This window comes from Dermacentor albipictus, chromosome 1, assembly GCF_038994185.2.
Source record: "Dermacentor albipictus isolate Rhodes 1998 colony chromosome 1, USDA_Dalb.pri_finalv2, whole genome shotgun sequence".
Classification (NCBI taxonomy): domain Eukaryota; kingdom Metazoa; phylum Arthropoda; class Arachnida; order Ixodida; family Ixodidae; genus Dermacentor; species Dermacentor albipictus.
Genome location: NC_091821.1, coordinates 485,107,291 through 485,128,492, shown reverse-complemented (window position 1 = coordinate 485,128,492; position 21,202 = coordinate 485,107,291). Strand labels below are relative to the sequence as shown.

Below are 21,202 nucleotides of genomic sequence, written 5' to 3'. Positions count from 1 at the left end.
AATTCTATTTACGCGGTTCCAGACTTTCGCCTCATCTGTAAACGAGTTAATACTTGATAAAAAGTTCTGCCAACTTTCTCTTCTGGCCTGCCTGCGAGTTCTCCTGCCTTGAGATTTTACTTTCTTAAAGTTGATAAGATTCTCTGCAGTGGGGGAAGTGCGTAGCAACCCCCACGCTTTGTTCTGTTTCTTACGAGCAATCCTACATTCGTCGTTCCACCACGGGACGCGCCGTCTGCATGCCAAACCACTTCCTTCAGATATGCATTTAGATGCGGCATCTATTATGAACGCTGTGAAATACACCACAGCGGCATCGATTTCTAGAGAAGGCATATCAGTCCATGAGATTCTAGATAGATTTCGAAATTTCTCCCAGTCGGCTGTATCTATCTTCCACCTAGGAAGTTGTGGGGGAAATTCATTTTCTTTAGATGTTCTTAGCAGTACGGGGAAGTGATCGCTCCCGTAAGGATTGCTCGTAACTTCCCATTTGAGTTCAGGCAGTATAGATGCGGAAACAATACTAAGATCTATTGACGAAAAGGATCTGTTCGCAAGAGAGTAATATGTGGGTTCTTTCTTATTTAGAAGGCACGCTCCAGAAGAAAAAAGGAACTCTTCAACGAGACGACCTCGCGCATCGATGCGAGAGTCTCCCCACAAGGTGCTATGCGCATTGAAATCGCCAAGAACAACATAAGGTTCTGGCAATTGATCTACATAGGATTGAAATTCATGTTTCGTTAATTTGTAATGTGGGGGTATGTAAAGAGAGCTAATGGTGATGAGTTTGTTTAGGAGAACAGCTCGAACCGCCACTGCTTCGAGAGGCGTTTGTAGCTGTAAACGTTGACACGCAATGCTCTTATGGATAGCAATGGCGACACCGCCCGATGATGCGACAGCATCATCGCGATCTTTGCGATAAGTTATGTGCTGTCGGAGAAAGTTTGTATGTTTGGATTTTAGGTGTGTTTCCTGTAAACACAGCACTTTTGGATTGTGTTTTTGGATGAGTTCCTGCATGTCATCTAGGTTTCTAAGAAGACCTCTGATGTTCCATTGAATTATTTGTGTATCCATATTGGAAGTGAATAGGTGCTGTGTGTAAGGAAACAGATGTTATGCCTTAGATTACAGAGCTCTTTCGAGGCCCTGTAATCGGGGTTTTGCCCTTTCTGGAGCGTTCGAGGGAGCCTCGCCGCTCCTTAGGCGCGTGGCGCGCCGTGAGGACATGTGAAGTGTCCATTGCCTCTTGCGAGGCGCCGGACACATGCTCGTGCGAGCGAGAAGTTTTCTGTGAGGGTCCTGCCTCGGAAGGCAAGACCCCTGCACCCACCAGCCCGGAGGTCGGTGGGGCTCCCTGAGGGATCTGGCTGCGCCGGTTGTTGCCAGCGCTGGACGGGGCCGGGGAGGTTGGGGTAGCCTCGGCTACACCCCCCTTCGTGGTCGTTGGCCCCGCCTGCTGTGGTGGCGTAGCAGCGTTAGCTGCAGTCGCCGAGGGGGCGGATGGCGTCACTGCCGCCTCACTGGGTGTGGGACGGACAGCCGCCGGAGGCCGTTGTAGCGCTGCCCCCTGACGCGCCACTTCGGCAAAGGTGTGCTTTGGCAGGAAAGATACCCGCCTGCGTGCTTCTTTGAAACTTATGCTTTCTTTTACTTTAATCGTAACTATTTCCTTTTCTTTCTTCCAAGACGGGCACGACCGCGAGTACGCGGCGTGCTCGCCTTCACAGTTTACACAATGGGGAGAGTTTTCACAAGATTCAGAGGTGTGCTCATGAGCACTGCATTTCGCGCAGGTTTGGCGGCCTCGGCATCTCTGTGAGCTGTGACCGAAACGCTGGCATTTAAAACAACGCAGGGGATTGGGAACATACGGGCGAACTCGGAGCTTGATATACCCGGCCTCGATGGACTCGGGCAGAACACTTGTGCCAAAAGTAAGTATCAGATGTTTGGTCTGTATTTCCTTATTATCACGCCTCATCTTAATTCGCTTAACATTTATGACATTCTGCTCACTGAAGCCCTCCAAGAGCTCAGCCTCAGTCAGCTCCAAGAGATCATCATCAGAGACTACGCCACGGGTGGTATTCATGGTACGATGAGGAGTTACGGTTACTTTGGCGTCACCAAATGAAACTAGATTGGGTAGCTTTTCATATTGTTTCTCGTTGCGGAGTTCCAAGAGGAGATCACCGCTTGCCATTCTGGATGCTTTATAACCTGTACCAAAAACTTGGGTAAGAGACTTGGACACTAGGAATGGTGACATTGCTCGCACGGGTTTGTCTGGTGTTTCGGAGTGCACTACATGGAAACGAGGAAAAGTTTCTTTTTGACGGGCGAAAAATTCGAAGACATCATCGGTGCGCCCCCTCTTGAGGGAGCGATCAGGTAAGGTGGGAAAAGAAGAAGCCATAAGAGATTGTAATTTCGGCAGTAACGCCAGCCACCCACCGTGGAGTCCTACAAGGGGACGTTGCAGGACCTGTGAAACACGGCCTGCAAACGCCAGCTGTACATTACCACTATAACCAAATATGATATAACCTAGGCTGGCTATTCACACAAGGTTAACCCTTGCTGCCTGGAAAAATCGGAAGTAAGCGGAAGCTAGGAGAAGACAGGAAAGATGAAAAGTGAGGGAAAGACGAAGACTAGAGGAAGAGAGAGACAGGAAAAGGCAACTACCGATTTCCCCCGGGTGGGTCAGTCCGGGGGTGCCGTCTACGTGAAGCAGAGGCCAAAGAGGTGTGTTGCCTCCGCCGGGGGGCCTTAAAGGTCCGAGCACCCGGCATCGGCTCAACCTCCAGGATCCCCCTTTCCCCGGACACGGCTAAGCCGCGCACGGCTACACGCGGGAGGGTCCAACCCTCATGTGCTCGGGTCCGTGGTGTCGCAACGCACCAAACGCCTGCTGACGCAGACGCCCCTGCGGGGGGCGAAGCTGAGGCAGACAGAGAAAGGAAAAGGAAACTACTGATTTCCCTCGGGTGGGTCAGTCCGGGGGTGCCGTCTATGTGAAGCAGAGGCCGAAGAGGTGTGTTGCCTCCGCCGGGGAGCCTTAAAGGTCCAAACACCCGGCATCGGCTCAACCCCCAGGGTCCCCCTTTCCCCAGACACGGCTAAGCCGCGCACAGTTACACGCGGGAGGATCCAACCCTGGTGTGCTCGGGTACGTTGTGTTGCAACACACCAAACGTCTGCTGACGCAGACGCCCCTGCGGGGCACTGTGATAATGCAACAGCTTGTGACATGCTTATGTTTTATTGTTTGTACCTCTCTGCTTAATGCAGTACTAGCCTCAAGCAAGGTACAATTAGCCCAGGACACTTTACTTATGCATATACTTGCCGTTACAGTTTGGTGACTGGTTGTATACACTGCAGTAACGCTTCCTCTATTCTATTACTATCTTAATTTTTATATTTTAGTTGCAAGGTTGGACAAACTAAGAAGAGTGAATCAATGTTGTATGGTTGCACTGTGAAAATGCAAACACTGTTTCATGCCTTATGTCTTGTTTGCACCTCGCTGTTTATTGCAGTACTAGTCTCAAGCAAGGCAGTTTGGCCAATCACATTCCTTATACATATACTTGCCGTTACAGTTTAGTTTCTGGTTGGATACATTGTAGTACTGCTGTCTCTTCTAATAATATTTTAATTTTTATATTGTAGTTGCAAGGTTGCACAAGCTATAGAGTGAATCAATGTTTTATGGTTACACTGTCAAAATGCAAACACTGTTTGCTGTCTTATGTCTTGTTGTTTAATCTCACTGCTTAATCCAGTACTAGTGGCAGGCAGAATCGATGCTTGTTGGAAGAGTTGGTGGTTTGTAAGTGCTAAAACAGAGCGCAACAAGATGAGACAAGAAAGAGCACCCAGCTCGAGCACTCACTTTCAACTGTTTGTTTCTTGTTGTTTTTATCTATTGATATACGCATGAACCATCAGCACGAAACTGAAAAGCACAATCGATACAACTCAACCCTTTGCTGATTGCCAACGATCCGAAACATGACCTCTTTTATCATAGTTCCAGTGACACCATATTCACACACGTTACTTGCACATGCAGTATTCAGTGCCTCGATAAGCTCCCTAACTCGCTTGTCTTTGTGACGATTGTATAAAGGTTAAAAAACAGGGATAAGCTGCCTCAGAAAGGCAGGCTGGCCTTATCCCTGTTTATAACCTTTATACCACAGTGTGCTATTCAATCTGTCAGCCTTTTTCTTGGTTTTGGATTTGTGACGGTTGCTAATCCGACAGTTCAAACAAAAGCACCCATGGCCTAGAACAGCCCCATCGCCTAGACTGCGCCCTGCATTGACGGCAGTGCAAGCTACATTGATTATAATATTAATGAGAGCAACCAGGGCCGCCTCAGCCTGCACTGCCATCAATGCGGGACGCTATATAGGTGGCGGAGCCGTTCTAATGCACAGAAAGTAGTAAGTTAGCGAGACTATTGAGGCAATGAATATTGCACGTGCGGTTAGCAGGTGTGTGATCGTTTCATCGGTGGCACTATCAAGAAAAGAGCCGAATTGTACCGGTGTTGGGTCAGTCACCTTGATTCTTGTTTTCAGTTTCGTGCTGGCGGTTCATGTGTGTATTTATACATCGCAACATCAAGGAATAAACAGTTGAAAGTTGGCACTCCTGTCGTCTGCTCTTTCTTGTCCCATCTTGTTTCACGCTGTTCTAACAGTTAGTGTGAAGCAAGGCACATTTTGCCGATATGCACCATTTTTCTTACGCATGTACTTGCATTACTGTTTCTCGGCCAGTTGTATTCGTTGTATTACTATTTTAATTTTTATATTTAGTGTAGTCTCAAGATTGGACGTACCAGTTAGGACCCAGTTGGTTGCTTTAGGTTACTCTGTGATAATTCAAACAGCCTGTTTCATGAATTGCTTCATACATTGCATTGAAACATGGCAGCAGTTGTAATATTCTGTTATGCATGTATACATAATATTCTGTATTATGTATAATTAAAGGTGGTGCGGAAGAAAGTGTGTGAAATCACAGAAAATCGGTGACAGAAAATGGAGCTTTACAACATTTTCTATTATTTGCCGACAGAAAAACTTGTGAAATAACAGAAAAACAAGCTTAGAAAACTGAACTTCACAGACATTTTCTGTTAGTCGCAAACGGAAAATCTTGTGAAATGACCGAAAAATTTTAAAACAGAAAACATAGCATGAGAGAAACTTTCTCTCAATTTCACAGAAATTCTGTTAGCTGCAAGCAGAAAAACTAAATTGACCGAAAAAAGTTAAAACTGTGAAGAAGACGCGCCTCACGGCACAGCCGCATCGCCAACGCGCGGCTCGTCTCGGCTCGCGCTGTTGATTGCTGGCGTCCGTTTGGACAGTGCTTCGGGCTGCCTCGCCGTTCCCGGTCGCTGTGCCTACGCATTAGGCGCCGCCAATAAACCTTTTCTCAATTGGTGGAGGTGCTGGGACTCAAACGCCGTCGCTTGAAACCCTGGAGCTGACATCAAGAACGCTACCGCCCGCCATGACCGACAGCTCATTCCAAACGGCACCGACGCCACAGTCCGTCACCTGCACCGGCGTTCCCCGACAACGGGACCCCAAGATCTTCAGTGGTGCAGACGACGAAGACGTAGAAGACTGGTTTGCGTCATATGAACGGGTGAGCGCACACAAGTGGGATGATCCAGCCAAGTTAACCCACGTCATCTTTTATCTGGCTGGTGTTGCCCAACTGTGGTTTCACAACAACGAAAGTGACGTACCCACATGGTCACTCTTCAAGACAACCTTTACGGAAGTGCTCGGCCGAACCGCTGTTCGCAAGCTGCGCGCCCGAGCACAGCAGACGGCAGAAACGTTCACAAGCTACATAGAAGACGTCGTGGAGCTTTGCAAACCAGACAACGCGGCAATGCCCGAAGCTGAGCGAATTCGCCATATACTGAAAGGCATCGATGACGGCGCATTCCAGATGCTTCTAGCCAGGAATCCGCGCAGTGCGTCTGAAGTTGTCAGCCTATGCCAAAGTTACGATGAGTTAAGGAAGCAACGCGCTTCGACTCGGCGTCCTCTGGGAAGCGACGACTTGTTGGCGAGCCGTGACAACATGTACGACCCATCCTCATTCCTTCAGCGGGTCAAGGACTTCGTGCGTGAGGAAGTTGCCCGCCAACTTTCTTTAGTCCCCTTCACTCAGGAGCCCACCTCCCGTATTCCAAACACGCTCCGCACCCTCATTTCCGAAGACGTCGCCCAAGTTGTCCCTTCCGCACACCATCAGCCGCCTGCAGCTGCGAATCTCAATTCTGCGCTGTCAGTGCAGCCTGTCGCCAGGCCTCTCACCTATGCGCAGCCATTCCTGCCTGTGGCCGCGCCTCTCACGTACGCGCAGGCAGTACGCAGGCCTCCACAGGCGTCTTTCGCGACCCAGTCCCAACCGCTGCCACCGGAAGCCCATGCTGCATCTTGGACCGCACCGCGAGCTAATCCTTGGAGGACACCTGACAATCGACCTATCTGTTATTCTTGCTGCACTCCGAGACACCTCACCCGATATTGGCGACGTCGTGCTCAAGCGTTCGGCGACGTCTCGCGGCCCTTCCAGTACGGCAGCCAGCCATTTCGCCAATACGCCGCTCCTTCCCCCCAACCGTACGGGCGTGCTGACATCCCAGAATTTCCTTCGCGTCGCTCGCCATCCCCTCGCCGACGCTCGCTCTCCCCAATGCGTCGGCGACCCGCACCACCTGATCAGAAAAACTGAACGTCGCTGTTCAAGAGGCAAGAACTGCGCCCTATTCGAACTGTCTAAGTCCTCGCGCCTCTCCTGCTAACGTGGTCGACATTTGTGTAGAAGGCGTTCCACCATTCGCTCTTGTGGATACCGGCGCAGCCGTTTCTGTGATAGCCGCCAAACTGTGCCGTTCGCTGCGCAAGGTGACCACGCCGCTTTCTGGACTGTCGCTTCGTACGGAAAGCGCGCAGCACATCACTCCGCACGCAGCCTGTACTGTACGCGTGCTCATTCACGGCATTGTTTACATCGTCGAGTGCATTGTTCTTCCCACCTGCTCACATGACGTCATCCTCGGACGGGACTTCTTATCCAGTCATAAAGCCGTAATCGACTGCCCACGCGCCGAAGTTGAATTTTCCCCTTGTGACGCACCCTTGGACGAAGATTGCGACCGCCCTTGTAAACTTACCGTGCGCGAAGACACAGGCGCACAGAGGAGATTGTAAAAGTATATATTGCTGCAGCCGCCAGCCATGCCAAGCGTCGTGAAGGCTAGTGGGAGAGATTTACGGCTCATGAAGACGTCGGACGGTGTGAATAAAACCGTTGCATCAGCGATGGCATCGCAAGAGACAGGTACGAGGGCGAAGGAGCTAGGTGGAATATCTTACGTTGCTCGTTGGCGAATGCCTTGGCTTCGTGGAACTCCTCAACTCTTCGTCTTTGGTTGACGTCCCCCGAGACTCTTTTGATGTCGACTCCGGCCAACCGTCTTTGATATCCGCGCTTGAGGAAACGTCCAGGGATGCGTCCTCGAATGCCATCGCCGATACCCTACCACCTGCCGAACGCGCCGACCTTCTTGATCTCCTGCACAAATTTAGAAGTTCATTCGACGTTTCACAACCTCGCCTGGGCCGCACGTTGGAAGTGCAGCACTACATTGACACCGGTTCACATCAGCCGTTACGTCAACGTCCGTACCGCGTTTCTGCCGAAGAGCGTCGTGTCATTACCACCCAAGTCGAAGATATGCTGCGCCGTGATGTTATTCAGCCTTCGCACAGTCCCTGGGCGTCTCCTGTCGTCGTTCGCAAGAAGGACGGGTCTATTCGCTTTTGCGTCGACTACCGTCGGTTAAATAAGGTAACGCGCAAAGACGTCTATCCTTTGCCGCGCATCGACGACGCCCTCGACAGTCTTCAGGGAGCAGAATTCTTCTCGTCCCTTGACTTGCGTTCAGGGTACTGGCAGGTCCCGATGGCTGCTGCCGATCGCCAGAAAACCGCATACATTACACCTGACGGCTTATATGAATTTAAGGTAATGCCTTTCGGGCTTTGTGACGCCCCTGCCACCTTTGAACGACTCATGGACAACACGCTGCGTGGCCTCAAGTGGTCTATATGTCTGTGTTACCTCGACGATGTCGTGGTTTTGTCGCCTGATTTTCCTACTCACCTGCTCCGCCTCAGACAAGTTTTGACCTGTCTAACGAACGCTGGCCTTCAACTCAACCTCAAGAAGTGCCGCTTCACCGCGCGCGAGCTTACAATTTTAATCCACGTAGTGTCCAAGCATGGCGTTCTACCCGATCCTGCAAACCTTCGAGCAGTCGTTGAGTTTCCGAAGCCTCAGACCATCAAAGAACTTCGAAGCTTCGTGGGCCTATGCTCATATTTCCGGCGCATTGTTCGAAATTTCGCATCGATCATGGCGCCATTGACTCCGCTTCGAATTACGCGGTGACGCCGACCTCTCCTGCTTGTCCCCTGCATGTGACTCCGCCTTTGCTACGCTGCGTCGTCTTCTCATCTCCCCACCTATTCTTCGCCATTTCGACCCGTCAGCTGCAACTGAAGTACATACAGATGCCAGCGGGGTCGGTCTCGGCGCCGTACTCGCCCAACGAAAGGCGGGCTACCCCGAATATGTAGTCGCCTGTGCGAGTCGCACACTGACGAAGCCTGAGGCCAATTACAGCGTGACCGGAAAAGAGTGCTTGGCTTTAGTATGGGCACTTGGCAAGTTCCGACCATATCTGTACGGGCGCCCATTCGACTTGGTCACAGATCACCATGCGCTTTGCTGGCTCGCCAACTTGAAAGATCCCACTGGCCGCCTCGCCCGTTGGGCACTACGCATCCAGGAGTACGATATTCGCATCGTATACCGCAGCGGACGCACACACACCGACGCAGACGCCTTGTCTCGTTCACCTTTACCTCCAGACTCGGCCTGCGGAACAACTTCCGCACATTCCGTGTCATCTCTCGACATGGACTCCTTTGCCGCCGCACAACGTCGTGACCCGTGGATCGCTTCTCTTTTCGACTATCTTTCTGGATCATCGACCATCCCTGTATCCCGAACCGTCCGACGCCAAGCAGTTCATTTTGCCATTGGTGACCAGCTGCTGCACCGACGCAATTACTCCTCTGAAGGTCGTCGGTGGCTTCTGGTGGTTCCCCGCAGCTTAAGGTCTCAAATTTGTGCCACTTTCCACAACGATCCCCAGTGTGGCCACGCCGGAGTCTTCAAGACGTACGAACGAATTCGACACCGCTACTACTGGCGCGGCATGTACGATTTTGTACACAAGTTTGTTCGGTGCTGTCTTGACTGTCAACTCCGCAAATCACCGCCTTTACGCCCATCTGGTGCCTTGCAGCCGCTCCCGTGCCCTGCCACACCCTTCGATCGCGTCGGCATCGACCTATACGGCCCGCTTCCTATGACGCCAGACGGCAATCGGTGGATCGCAGTTGCTGTTGACCATTTGACACGCTACGCCGAAACTGCTGATTTATCAAGTGCTACAGCGCAGGATGTAGCCTCTTTCGTCCTACATCGCTTCGTGCTTCGACACGGCGCACCTCGAGAACTCTTCAGCGATCGAGGTCGCGCCTTCCTCTCCGAAGTCGTCGAAAGTTTGCTTTCGGAATGCCACATTATTCATCGGACAAGCACGGCATACCATCCACAGACTAACGGGCTCACAGAGCGATTTAACCGCACACTTGGTGATAGGCTCTCTATGTACGTGGCATCTGATCATGGTAACTGGGACCGCATCCTTCCATTCATCACATTCGCGTACAACACCGCGATCCAGGCCACTACGGGATTTTCACCTTTCTTCCTCCTGTATGGCCGCGAGCCTACGCATACCATCGACACGCTCCTTCCATACCATCCTGGCGCCTCCGAGTGTCTACCTGTGTCCGACGTCGCCCGACAAGCCGCAGAATGCCGCTAGCTAGCGCGCTCCTTTACGGCAGAGCAACAGCAGCGCCAGAAAGAAAACCACATCGACACGCTTCCAAACACCACCTACGCTCCAGGCGTTCTTGTGTGGTTGTCGGTCCCTTTCCAAACGCCGGGGCTTTCCTCGAAACTCGTCCCGAAATTCGAAGGGCCTTACCGAGTCTTGGAGCAAATATCCCCGGTGAATTTTCTCATTGAGCCCCTGTCACCACCTGAAGACTTGCGCCGGCGTGGACGTGACATTGTCCACGTCTCGCGTCTCAAGCCCTACCACGACCCTCTACCTCCCGATTCTTAAGGCGCCAGGATGGCTCTTTTTGTCCGGGGGGAGATTGTGAAGAAGAAGACGCGTCTCACGGCACAGCCGCGTCGCCAACGCGCGGCTCGTCTCGGCTCGCGCTGGCGTCCATTTGGACAGTGCTTCGGGCTGCCTCGCTGTTCCCGGTCGCTGTGCCTTCGCATTAGGCGCCGCCAATAAACCTTTTTCTCAAAACAGAAAACATAGCACAACAGCAACTTTCTGTCAATTTCACAGAAATTCTCTGTAAGCTGGAAACAGAAAATGTCTGAATTGACAGAAAGAAGGAACAACAGAAAACATAGCATAACAGAAATTTTCTGGCAGGTCAGCCAGAAAATTTGTTTTTTTCAATAAAAATTTTTTACGGTGTACAAGATGCAGAGACAATCAACAGTGCGGCCAATCAGGTTCCTTACAAGGAAGCACGCTTTCCCGTCGAATATTGAAAAAATGAATGTGAAGACGGCCGTGCAGTTATTTTCTCCTGCAGTAACTGCAGCACTCAAATACCTCCGGGATCAGGCAGGTCACAGCTGCGATTTTGAATTTGCATCTGTGGGGCCGACTGTTCAATTCATGGAAGCCTTTCACTAGTGGTTCACATGCATAGATATGAGCAATCTTCGGCAGCACATCCATAGCAATGACGAAAATGCTCGTCAGTTTTTGGAATTGATGACCCAAGGCTGCATTGGCTTGAGGGCGAGTTCCTTTCTTACATTGAGCAGCTGAAAACTAAAAGCCGCGCGGAAAACTTTCTGAGCAAGGAAACGCACCATGCGCTCGTCTTTACAACGATCTCAAACGTGGAATCTATTCGGTTCCTTCTTTCTCACAAGAAATTGAAGTTAGTGCTTACGCACAAGCTTTCAAGTGACCCCATAGAGGCCATGTTTGGATTTCCGCGGCGTAGCTCCGGCTGCAACGATGCCCTGGATGTAAAAAGCGCAGTGTGCAGAATAGATGCTCAAGACCGGCATCGTTCCCTCCTCCGCCCAAAGCAACGTGAGCAGCTCGACATTGTTTTCGTCGACACAGCTTCTAGCAGTACGTCAGACTCCCATAAAGACCACGAGTGCCGCAGAAAAGATTTTAGACCCGGCGGTGAATAGGCTAAAAGAACAGTGCCTCTCAGACACGCCAAGTGCGTCAAATCCAGATGTCGCCAGCGAGGCGATGGTTGGAGCATTCATTGTGAGAGCGGCAAGTGAAAACATCCCCTGCGCCGAATGCGTTGCAATGCTGCAAGGAACCAAAGCAAACACTCCCCTCCTTGGCCTTATCGCACATCAAGGTCGCGGGGGGCTCATGTATCCAAGCCAAGAACTCGTGAAACTTCTAATATGCCTCAGGAAATTTGTCGACAGCGTGGTCCCGCATAGAAAATCATTCTCAAAACCACTCAAGGTTCGTGTGGAAAGGAGTGTCGAACTCCTCGTGGGACTATCACTTCTGCGATGCGGCAACACAGATAGCGTTCACCGCAGAAGGCTTTTGCACCTCATAACTACGAAGTTCATCAAGCCACTTTTCAGTAACTATGCACTTGGAACAACCGACAGACATGCCACTGTCAAGCTGCTGGAGCGCAAACCTATTTCACGAAAAGTTATTAAAATGTAGACTGAAATGTCTACGCGTTTTCCCGCTGCACTCACGGCCATCCAATTTAAGCGTGAAGAAGTGGACATGCTCAGTTCCCACGAATAATATGAATGTCTCAAGCCTGGCCACAATTATCGCCAAACATCTTTAGGGTTGGGTTCAAAAATCCATGAGCACTTTTCTGAGCCAAACTGCGATAGGCGAAAGCCTATCTATGAGTGCCTCTGTTACTGTTGTCTGGACTGTTCTGTGAACGGACGCCGCCGTGGCCGCGAGAATGGGATGCAACCACAGCCATATGCCTGCAAGGTTTGTCGCCGATGTCCACATGCGTATGTCTGCGCTCTCCCACGCACCCACTCGCACAGCGCTACTGGCATGACGCCTCGTCTCCTTACTCCCCTCGCCGGTGATCACCGCTTTCCTGCGTCCACCACGGACTGCGTCACGATACTCATCAGCTACTAAAGGCTTACGCCTTAAAAACTTTGTTTGGTGCGCGCAACGCGTTCTCTCTGAAAGCGACCTGTGCTACATTGCTATGAGCACGCGTGACCCGATCGAAAGCATCACTACCTCAACACGCATGAGCGATTACGTGCGACTTCCAAGAGACATGCTGGCGGAGGCACCGACGCATCACAAGCTAAAACGTAAGGCCCAAGTTTATTTTAGAGTGCGTGTGTCGATTGTATGCATCTTACCGTGCATGTCACTGAAAAGCGTAGGCTAAGGTAGCCAGTTATTTAGTGTTCTTGAAAAAACGCATTTGGCGCATAGTGAAAAAAAAATTCTTGAACAGTAACGCAAAGCTGATAAGACGTATAAAATGCATGATCTACTAGCACCGTGCTGCATAGTATAAGAAGCGGGCAAACGGTTGCGATAATGAAAATGACTAACGAACGAACGTGTATATATATACATATATATATTTAAAAAGACGCCCACTAGAACGCGCGCTAGCGGACGCCCCCGCGTACCAGCGCTATAGACGAGGCAACCTAAAGTTTGCCCGCGCGGCACCAGCGCCGAATGCTGACGACGACTCTCGAATGAAGTTTCGAGAGTCGTCGGTGCGCGAGCGCGCGCCCGTGTTCTGTACGGCGGGAGCGCTCGCGCTGGCTCGTGCACGTTGTTTTTGCGATGGCGAGTGCGACCTCATCAGCCAGGAAAGGTGGCACGCAATACTGCTGTGTTGTTGATTGCCACAACAGCCTTGAAAACACGAAAGGTCGAACGCCGTCCGTGAAATTCTACAGATTTCCGGGGAAGTGGAACGAGAAGGACAGACGACAAGCATGGATAACTGCAATGCGCCGAGTCAAGTAAGTACCATACTTTCGGATTCGCGTGCAATATCACGGCCGCTCGATGAAAACGGAATAGTGATATGCCTGTATTTAGCGCGCAACCGCTTGTTTAGTCGTGCTGTGTTGTTGAAGTGTGTTGACATCCGCCGCTTGTTAGCGGTAAATGCATGCGTGTTGCGCCGCTGAGCTCGACGACGCGAGCTCGATTCCCGGCCACGGCGGCCGCATTTCGATAGGGGCGAAGTGCAAGAACGCCCTTGTTACCGTGTGCTTTGATTTTTGTGCATGTTAAAGAACTTCTGGAGGTAATAATTATTCCTGAGACTCCCCATTACAGCGTGCCTCATAATGATTTCGTGGTTTTGCATGGTTTTTGGCAGTTAAAGCCCGAATTTATTTGATTGTACTGTGCCTTCACTCGCAATCGGCATGGACGAGCTTTAGATAATTATTTCGCTTTTCCAAACGCTGCAACTTAATTTACTAGTTGCGCAGGTAACGAAAGGTTTGTGTGATACTTTTGTGTGATACTTTTGTGTGATAGCAGACCGCATTTAATGCAAGCCGCGGTCGTCGCGAGCGTCGGAGCGACAGATCGGAAAGCAGCCGCTCGAGACGTGCGCGTTATGTTTGTTGTTTGGCCATGCTTTCTAAGTTCACAATAGCCAAGCTTGCTTTAAGGTAATTACCACCTTGCACATTCTTGCTGATTCACTCTTCCTGCCAAAAATTTTCGTTTCCTGTAGTAACCGGCCATCGGTGCAAGTTTACTTTAGCTGTTCGCCCGACGAGGCACTAGATTTGCTTTGGTGAGGCAGGTATCTCTAATGCTCTAATAGTGCTGTTGGTCCCAAGGTAATCGCTTGTTAACGTGGTCTGGGTTGATTTCGCGGAGCAGTCTGTACGAGCCAATTCTCATTAGCAGTGAAAAGGCACCTTGCTGATTAATGCGATGAGTTGCAATGACTCCAACATCTGCATTAAATAAGGCGTGATATACACTAAATATTTATTGAAGCATGATATAAAGCAATATGCGCCTATGTAGTACTTAAATTGTTAATTGTGAGCAGATGTGTGTTTTGGCTGTTGTGTTCTAGGATTTAGTGTACTCTGGGAAGGAAACTGCTGTAGTGTTCTGGTGAAGCAGCGCACTGACCAGGACAAGGCAGACACACACATGAATACAAGACACTCGCTGTGCTTGTGTCTCTCCTCTTTGTACTGGTCAGTGCGCTGCTTCACCAACACGGTATGATTATGAATCACCAACTCGCCCAACCTCCCACATTACTGCGTTAGCTTTATAATGCAGTTCTCTTCGTACCATGCAGTGACGTTATTGGGACAAGAAATAGGCAGCACAAGTTACAGGCACTAGCATCTCAGAATCACCATGTATTAAAAGCATGTACAGTTTGCCAAAAACATCTTAATCTGTGATTTGCCTCAACCTAAGCCTGAGAGGGTATAATGAGCTATAGGCTAGGCCACGTTGCTAAAGATGGGAAGATGGTCTTTCTCTTTAGTATAGTTCCATGCCTATTTGTGTCTAATACATGTGTTCTTTCTGTGCTCGCAGTGCTGATGACACTCCCTGGGAGCAATCCAAAAGCATACGAATTCGCAGCACCCATTTCGTTGGAAACTGCAAGAGTGACCTAAGGGAACATCCATCATACATCCCTACCATCTTTCCACCTGTGTACCGAAAAGGTATGACTGGCAATGCGCAAGTATCATGACTTTTAGTGGTAGCACTCTTGTAGAATATTATATGCACACATTACCTTTGCGAATATTACCTTTGCAAACATTTTATTGGAAGTAATTTAATTCCCATGACAAATAGGCTCACGTCATTTCTATGCGATGCAGATGGGAGCGGCGTCTAACAGACCAGTGGCAATCGCAGCAGTCGTCTCAGCAGTCAGCACCACTAGAACATGCGCTTTTGGACTGCAGACACAGCTCTGGAGCAGCAGTAAGACACATGTGAAAGAGATTCCACAACGTGCCTTTCTGAACTGACAGAACTGTCAACAAGCAACCCACTGGATTTCCCGTCATCGAGTAGCATGACAACAGAAGTTCCTGCTGCCAGAGTGACTGATGTTGTAATTACATGTTTTTATTCATAAACAGGCCAGCATTATTTTATCGTATAGAAATAATTAATTTTAAGAACGGTAGCAAGAATGGCTTTAGGTGCACTCCTCTGTCCAGCAATTCTGTGCTAGTTCTTGTCCTGTCATTACTATTTTGTAAGTGCCTTCAATATATTTCCATGTAGCAAGCTGTGGCAATTATTCATTGAAGCCTGTGCTGTTATGTAGCAACTATTTCAGGGATGCCAGACAGAATGTTCTGCTTCAGGCAAGCTGGACCTCCTGCTCTTGGCAACCAATGGGACTGAAGCATCAACGCAAGTCGCGCATGCTGAACAAAGTGACAAGGTTTGTGATTGTACAGAACTTGCCAATTACATTTTCAGTTTTTGTGAGGAGAGTACTAAGTAAATGAAACCCAAACTGAGTGGTAGATAGTGGAATCTATGCTGAAACAGCATGACTGAAACAAAAACAAAAAGCTACACACTACAAGGAAAAAACTAATAATTTTGTTGGTGTCCTTGTTCCTGTTGCACCTTTTTAGCTTAAATTTAGGATGAACCAACTGAGCCTGTACCAAGATGTTGAATTTAAGAACTAGAAATGAACAGTCAGGGAACATCAACACATTGTTCCAGCAAGAGTTTTAGCCATGCTGAGGTAAAAATAATGGTGCCCGTCAGTCATCTACTGAAAGCTTTCTTGTGCCTAAAAGAAACAGTTTTTTTTTTCTCAGAAAGAACAAATTCTGGAGAAGCTTATTAGCTAAAGCTGTTATGGACGGCATGACTGGGTCATTGAACCCTTTACTAGGTAGTTGGGACTAGAAAAATGTTTCCCATAAAATATAATACATAAGATGATAAATATGGCATATTTGCCACTATTTCGTTATACGAATTATACTAACGAAATTATTAATAAATTATGTCAGTACACCATATGCAGTTTTATTAAAAAAACACAGGTGCCAGAAAAAAAATATTGAATACTCATATAATCACGATAGCAATAACATTCAGTGGTTTCGTTACTGACCCATGGGTATATTTTTTTCATTGCATTATAGTGACCATTTCCTCCAGTTTGTTTAGGTGACTGGCACAGACTATAACTGGAAAAGAAGATGCAGCTTTGAGGGCTTCAACTCGGTGAAGGACAATGAGAAAGCTCTGCGTGACCTGCGCGGCGTTACACTGCCTGTGTTTAGTCTCCTGCTGAACCTTTTCCCTCATTCGAGGTACAAAAGCACTAATGTGACGCGTGAGGACAAACTTTGTTTGTTTTTAGCTAAACTTCGGCTTGGTGTGACATTCAGTGCACTTGCTGCAATATTTAGTGTGAGCACCACAACTGCATCAAATGTGTTCAGGAGAACACTTGACCTCCTTAGTGTTGCCTTGGAAGACTGGGTGTTTGTGCCTTCACGAGATGTTATCAAGCTCTCTTTGCCCCTCCCATTTAAAGAACATTATCCTAATTGTACATTTATAATAGACTGCACTGAAATTCGAACAGAAATGCCCTCTAAAGTGGAACAGCAACATGTAATGTTTTCTCTTTATAAAGGGACTTACACACTCAAGTTTTTGGTAGGTATAATTCCTAATGGAATGATAGCATTTATGTCTAAAATGTATGGTGGGCGGCTCACAGACTCTTTTATTACACAAGACTGGATTTTTAGAGCTTCTAAAGCCTGGAGATCTAGTGCTAAGTGACAAGGGCTTCCCAAGAATTGGGACAGAAGTTGAGGGAAAGGGAGCAGTACTGCTGATGCCACCGTTCAATACGAATGGAGGGCAAATGTCTCAGGAAGACATGGACATGACGTATCAAATTGCATCAGTTCGCATACATGTGGAGAGGGTAATTCGAAGGCTGAAGACATATCGTATTCTAAGCAACACAGTGCCCCTGACTTTAGTACCACACATGAAGAAAATAGCTGCTGTGTGTGCTGCCCTTGTGAACATGGAGCCCCCTATAATCAAGAAGCAAGAGTGCAACTAGTTGTTTGTTCTGCAGACTACTGTGTTTTACATGCTGTATTTGTTCTGGAAAACTGCTTCTAATACTTCATTGTGCAAAACACTTTATTGTAAGCCTACCTTTAAATTCACCCTCTTTGCTTCTAACTGCATTCAACCAAGAACATTCAGCTTGGTTTTGATGTAAGCTCATGCAACAGCATCGTTTAATGTTCGTTTTAACATGAGAAACCAGTGCTTTTAAATGTGTGTTCTGTCCTATTATGCCAACTGGCAATTCCTCTAATGTAGCATACCCTTTACTTTTATATTTTGAGTGTCACTCATGTTAACATAACAGATCTGACAACAACATACTGTTAAAAAAGGGCTTTAGAAATTCTTGTAGTTATATTTGTCTGACAGAAGAACCCAACAATCATTTTAGCACCTTTTAGTGTTTTGGCTCTCTTAGTGGAGGCTCGGTTAGTGTAACATGCATTCCATTCTGTTTGAGTCACTCTGTCTTGTGTTGAATAGCTTACATGTTTTCTTTACGAAATGGATAGGTAACATAGCTGAGCATAGTACCATGGACCAGTGACTTCAAAAGAAAAGGACAGTTTTATTGTTTTTGTTGTTGCACAACAAACTTTATTTACAGTTTCATACAGGCTGCATTTGAATGCTAATACAAGAGACTGTACGTGTTTAAGCACACTTGACAGTAGTGTAGTGGCGAACCTGTGCATAGCTATTCGTTGATTTGTGTAACTTTCTGTTGCAATGTAGTAACAAGAACATAAGAACTGCTGGTGTTTCTATTTGTACTCATCTTTACATCACAGTCTTTACGTTACCCGTGCATGTGACTAGAAGCACAAAGCATGAAAGCTTTTTGTTGCAAACGAATTTATTTTGTTAACTAGCAGCACACCTATTTAAAAGCAGTAGTATTTCTTGTAGTTCTGAGTAGTGCTTTACTAGTTGCAGGTGTGACTGCAAAGATGCTGTCATTTAAACTGTTGTTACCCGTGTTGATAGCATCACTGGTATTAGTGTTATTAATGCAGTTGGGGTGGTATTGGTATGAGATGATGATATGTAGCAATGGTAAGGGTGTAGAAGTATTGTATTTTGGTGAGTTAGTTCATGACTTGAGTAGGAAAAACAGTACATTCAGATGAATGTGAAAAAAGGGAAAACAGTGATAATAAACAATTGTCAAGCACCAATAATGTTCTGAATGTACACACAACGTAGGGTTGCTTGCACGATTATGCATAGGGTTGCTTAGGGTTGCTTGGACGATTATGCATGATTGGCATTTGGTTGTTGGGGCCATTTACTTCCCCTTCATAGCATATTGATGATGCACTGTTATTGCTACTCAAATAGTAAGCATGCAACAGACATTAGAGGGCTACATAAAAAATGTTGTATTATCACATTAGTTAGTCTCTCTGTTAGAGACACAGAACACTGCAAGCAATGCATGCCCATGATATTGGTGCAACAAAAACAATTCTGGCCTTTTACATGCCATAGCAGCAGATGGAAATTTGCACCATCTGGAGTTCTTTAACGTGCACAGTACCTAATGTTTAGCCGAACAATGATAGCTAGCAGAGAGAGTAGAAAAGAAGCCAGAAGTTTACATATAGGAAGAAGACAACATTGAGAATTTAATATACAAAAATCTTGCATAACTGAAGGCACAAAATCAGAAAGTTAAAATGGAGCAAGGCGCAGTGCCATGACTAAACCATAATTTAAAACAATGCCGGAATTAGAAATTTAAAATAAAAGTACTCCATCTTAGGAATCAGCTTCCACAAGAATAATTCATCTCTCTTTACATTCACAATAATGCTCTGGTTTGGGCTGTACACGTACAGAAGAGCCCGCTGAAGGTTTAGAACGTACAGCTGAACCTCAATTTATGTGTAATAACTGTGTGTCTTCCTTAGCTCAACAATGTCGTTAATAAATGTAAGGTAAGGCAGCTCACAGGTCCTTTGCTCGTAATTGAGAAAGGGTGCATTTCTGTGCTTGTATGTGCACTTAATCTCTATGAGAACAGTTTCGCCACCGAGATTTGCAAGTCCGTCGGGGCTGCAGCATAGCCATGGTTGTTCTGGCAGAACAATGAGACCCATCTACAGGAGACAATGTGTGTAAGTTAATGCAAGTAATATTATAGCTAGCATAGATTTTGAATATGTGCACTTACTCAATGATAAAGTAATAAATGATTGAAACTCATCAAGAATGTCACCTGAACTATGCGTACACCAAGTTTTCGCTCCAGATTGCACCTAGCTATGGCCTCAGTTTTGATTCCTGCAGAAAAATTTATTTAGATGTGCACATGTGCATGTCAAACGAAATGGTGAAGAAGGCAGGCACAGCACTTTATTTCTAGTCTTCATTTTTTCTGCCCATCTATTGCACTGTTTGATTCCATTCAACATGCACCAACTGTACCAGTTAAGCTCAGAACTGCAGTACATGTGCAATAAGATTTGCTTGCATTTTGTCATAAATTTTGTTATTGTCTAAGTTCTGTAAAAAACATGTGTATGCAGTGCAACACTTTTGTGCTTGGTAACCTTACCATAATGCATTGCAGCACTTCTGTAAGTGCTGTGCCTCAGTAGCTGCTGGGCTGCACTCGTTAATCCTTCATCATTTTTCTTTGTTAGAATGCTGTGAGCCTTTGTACTGCTAATTCGCACTCTTCGTTCCTCATGCCACCTGTACATTTCAAAAGTTCCAGAGTCTGTATTATTGGATAGTCATGAAATGCGTGAAACGAATTAAATAAAATTGAAGTTACCTTGTGCAGTTTGCTTGCTCTTTTGTGAGCAAAGCAAGCCTTGTGAATTTTTCTTTCAAGATCACTTTGGTGCTATATTCATGTGCCTCTTTAGGCTGTAGCTCTGAAACAAAATCCCACTGCTGTGTTGTCCTGCTGTCAACGACAGAGAGGTGATGGTACACTGGTCTGCTAAGCATTGTAGCAAGCATCTCGTCAAGGGTGGCTTCATCTGCTGCATTTGAGGCCTGCTCAACAAGCTTATCCAGAACCTGCCGGCAGGTCAGGTCGTCCTCGTGCATTTTGGACAGCATCATTACCTCTTTCAGGGAACAGTCTATCTCTGGATAATGTAGTAGAATGTCTCTCGATGCCTCTTTCATATCCTTTGAGTTAGATTGTTGAGCTGTTATGGAGAAAATGTGCAAAATGACTGTGCATGACTGTGCAAGCTGTAATTAAGTTGATGTATGAACTCATTTAAGTCTAACTTGACAGCAAAAAAGTGTGCAGGAGATGGCAAAATTTTTATACAAGCTCACCTGGAAACAAGTCTAGGAGATCTTGTTCTGGCTGCCGCAGGGGTTTGCTAGTTGGCTTGCCCCACTTTTGGGGCTCACTTGTGCAGGAGCTGTCTTCGTGGTTATTTATGTATAGGCACACAGCAGCGGCATGTTTGCACTGGCCCTGAATACCGGCTTTGCGGCTGCATTTTCCTTTGCTTATATGTAACTGGCGCTTTACAGGGCATGACCACAAGAGCTGAAGAAACAATGGCAATTTAGGTGCATCATTTAGTTGTCTGGTTCTGTCAAGTTTCATATCAATATATTTAACCAACACTATTATGATATTGTCAAATGCTTGCAAAAGTTATGTTACTCTTTTATCCCTTTCCTTCCCTACCCCGACACACAAAAAATGTGTATGCCTGAAACACCTAGGTCATCCATACACAAATATACTGACTCATAGTGGCCCCGCATTTACTTCACGGAAGTACAGTGGAACTTGAGTTATGAAAGGCAGGCATGAGCGTGCTAGTGAGTGTT

The 21,202-nt window shown here is 47.3% G+C and overlaps 1 pseudogene; it reads left to right on the top strand.

Moving 5' to 3' along the window:
* The first annotated feature begins 13,252 nt into the window (after positions 1–13,252).
* Positions 13,253–17,430, top strand: LOC139054570 (uncharacterized; annotated as a pseudogene).
* Positions 17,431–21,202: the final 3,772 nt, after the last annotated feature.